Source organism: Mustelus asterias, unplaced genomic scaffold (genome assembly GCF_964213995.1).
Source record: "Mustelus asterias unplaced genomic scaffold, sMusAst1.hap1.1 HAP1_SCAFFOLD_2784, whole genome shotgun sequence".
Lineage (NCBI taxonomy): Eukaryota > Metazoa > Chordata > Chondrichthyes > Carcharhiniformes > Triakidae > Mustelus > Mustelus asterias.
The window spans coordinates 32,151-35,770 of NW_027592729.1; positions in this window are offsets into that span (position 1 = coordinate 32,151).

Genomic DNA, 3,620 nt, shown 5'->3' on the forward strand with positions numbered 1-3,620 from the left:
ACCAGGATGATAGGGAGTGGGATAGCTCGATCTTGGTTTCAGATAAAGCTCGGCACAACATCGTGGGCCGAAGGGCCTGTTCTGTGCTGTACTGTTCTATGTTACAGAGATAGGGAGGGGTGTAGGGGTTGGAGGAGGTTACAGAGATAGGGAGGGGGTGTAGGGGCTGGAGGAGGTTACAGAGATAGGGAGGGGGTGTAGGGGCTGGAGGGGGTTACAGAGATAGGGAGGGGGTGTAGGGGGCTGGAGGAGGTTACAGAGATAGGGAGGGGTGTAGGGGCTGGAGGAGGTTACAGAGATAGGGAGGGGGTGTAGGGGATGGAGGAGGTTACAGAGATCGGGAGGGGGTGTAGGGGATGGAGGAGGTTACAGAGATAGGGAGGGGGTGTAGGGGATGGAGGAGGTTACAGAGATAGGGAGGGGGTGTAGGGGATGGAGGAGGTTACAGAGATAGGGAGGGGGTGTAGGGGCTGCAAGTTTGCTGACGACACCCCCGTAGTGGGTCGGATCTCAAACAATGACGAGACGGAGTACAGGAATGAGACAGAGAATCTGGTGAACTGGTAACAATAATCTCTCCCTCAATGTCAACAAAACGAAGGAGATTGTCATCGACTTCAGGAAGCGTAAAGGAGAACATTCCCCTGTCTACATCAACGGGGATGAAGTAGAAAGGGTCGAGAGCTTCATGTTTTTCGGTGTCCAGATCACCAACAACCTGTCCCGGTCCCCCCCACGCCGACACTATGGTTAAGAAAGCCCCACCAACGCCTCTACTTTCTCAGGAGGCTAAGGAAATTCAGCATGTCAGCTCCGACTCTCACCAACTTTTACAGATGCCCCATAGAAAGCATCCTTTCCGGATGTATCACAGCTTGGTCTGGGGCTCCTGCTCTGCCCAAGACCGCAAGGAACTACAAAGGGTCGTGAATGTAGCCCAGTCCCATCACGCAAACCCCAGCCTCCCATCCATTGACTCCGTCTACACTTCCCGCTGCCTCGGGGAAAAGCAGCCGGCATAATCAAGGACCCCCCCCACACCCCCCGGACATTCTCTCTTCCACCTTCTTCCGCCGGGAAAAAGACACAAAAGTCTGAGGTCACGTACCGACCGACTCACGAACAGCTTCTTCCCTGCTGCTGTCAGACTTTTGAATGGACCGACCTCGCATTAAGTTGATCTTTCTCTACACCCCGAGCTGTGACTGTGACACTACATTCTGCACCCTCTCCTTTCCTTCTCTATGAACGGTATGCTTTGTCTGTACAGCGTGCAAGAAACAATACTTTTCACTGTATCCCAATATGTGACAATAATAAATCAAATCAAATCCTTTTCCTTCTACCCTCTGTACTCTATGAATGGTATGCTTTGACTGCATAGGGAGGGAGTGAGGGAGGGAGGTGAGGGAGAAGAAAGGGGGAGCGAAGGGGGAGTGAGGGCATACCGCATGCTTGCCTTCATTGGCTGGGGAGTTTAAAAATTGGCAAGTCATGTTGCAGCTTTATAGAACCTGAGTTGGGCCGCATGGAATATCGTCTGAGCCTGTGGTAAAACCTGGGCCTAGTCTGGGACGGGGTGTCACAGTGCGTTAGATACACTGTCCTTTCCCCCTCTGGGACCGGGTGTCACAGTGCGTTAGATACACTGTCCTTTCCCCCTCTGGGACCGGGTGTCACAGTGCGTTAGATACACTGTCCTTTCCCCCTCTGGGACCGGGTGTCACAGTGCGTTAGATACACTGTCCTTTCCCCCTCTGGGACCGGGTGTCACAGTGCGTTAGATACACTGTCCTATCCCCCTCTGGGACCGGGTGTCACAGTGCGTTAGATACACTGTCCTTTCCCCCCTCTGGGACCGGGTGTCACAGTGCGTTAGATACACTGTCCTTTCCCCCTCTGGGACCGGGTGTCACAGTGCGTTAGATACACTGTCCTTTCCCCCTCTGGGACCGGGTGTCACAGTGCGTTAGATACACTGTCCTTTCCCCCTCTGGGACCGGGTGTCACAGTGCGTTAGATACACTGTCCTTTCCCCCTCTGGGACCGGGTGTCACAGTGCGTTAGATACACTGTCCTTTCCCCCTCTGGGACCGGGTGTCACAGTGCGTTAGATACACTGTCCTATCCCCCTCTGGGACCGGGTGTCACAGTGCGTTAGATACACTGTCCTTTCCCCCCTCTGGGACCGGGTGTCACAGTGCGTTAGATACACTGTCCTTTCCCCCTCTGGGACCGGGTGTCACAGTGCGTTAGATACACTGTCCTTTCCCCCTCTGGGACCGGGTGTCACAGTGCGTTAGATACACTGTCCTTTCCCCTCTGGGACCGGGTGTCACAGTGCGTTAGATACACTGTCCTTTCCCCCTCTGGGGCCGGGTGTCACAGTGCGTTAGATACACTGTCCTTTCCCCCTCTGGGACCGGGTGTCACAGTGCGTTAGATACACTGTCCTTTCCCCCTCTGGGACCGGGTGTCACAGTGCGTTAGATACACTGTCCTTTCCCCCTCTGGGACCGGGTGTCACAGTGCGTTAGATACACTGTCCTTTCCCCCTCTGGGACCGGGTGTCACAGTGCGTTAGATACACTGTCCTATCCCCCTCTGGGACCGGGTGTCACAGTGCGTTAGATACACTGTCCTTTCCCCCCTCTGGGACCGGGTGTCACAGTGCGTTAGATACACTGTCCTTTCCCCCTCTGGGACCGGGTGTCACAGTGCGTTAGATACACTGTCCTTTCCCCCTCTGGGACCGGGTGTCACAGTGCGTTAGATACACTGTCCTTTCCCCCTCTGGGACCGGGTGTCACAGTGCGTTAGATACACTGTCCTTTCCCCCTCTGGGACCGGGTGTCACAGTGCGTTAGATACACTGTCCTTTCCCCCTCTGGGACCGGGTGTCACAGTGCGTTAGATACACTGTCCTATCCCCCTCTGGGACCGGGTGTCACAGTGCGTTAGATACACTGTCCTTTCCCCCCTCTGGGACCGGGTGTCACAGTGCGTTAGATACACTGTCCTTTCCCCCTCTGGGACCGGGTGTCACAGTGCGTTAGATACACTGTCCTTTCCCCCTCTGGGACCGGGTGTCACAGTGCGTTAGATACACTGTCCTTTCCCCTCTGGGACCGGGTGTCACAGTGCGTTAGATACACTGTCCTTTCCCCCTCTGGGGCCGGGTGTCACAGTGCGTTAGATACACTGTCCTTTCCCCCTCTGGGACCGGGTGTCACAGTGCGTTAGATACACTGTCCTTTCCCCCTCTGGGACCGGGTGTCACAGTGCGTTAGATACACTGTCCTTTCCCCCTCTGGGACCGGGTGTCACAGTGCGTTAGATACACTGTCCTTTCCCCCTCTGGGACCGGGTGTCACAGTGCGTTAGATACACTGTCCTTTCCCCCTCTGGGACCGGGTGTACAGTGCGTTAGATACACTGTCCTTTCCCCCCTCTGGGACCGGGTGTCACAGTGCGTTAGATACACTGTCCTTTCCCCCTCTGGGACCGGGTGTCACAGTGCGTTAGATACACTGTCCTTTCCCCCTCTGGGACCGGGTGTCACAGTGCGTTAGATACACTGTCCTTTCCCCCTCTGGGACCGGGTGTCACAGTGCATTAGA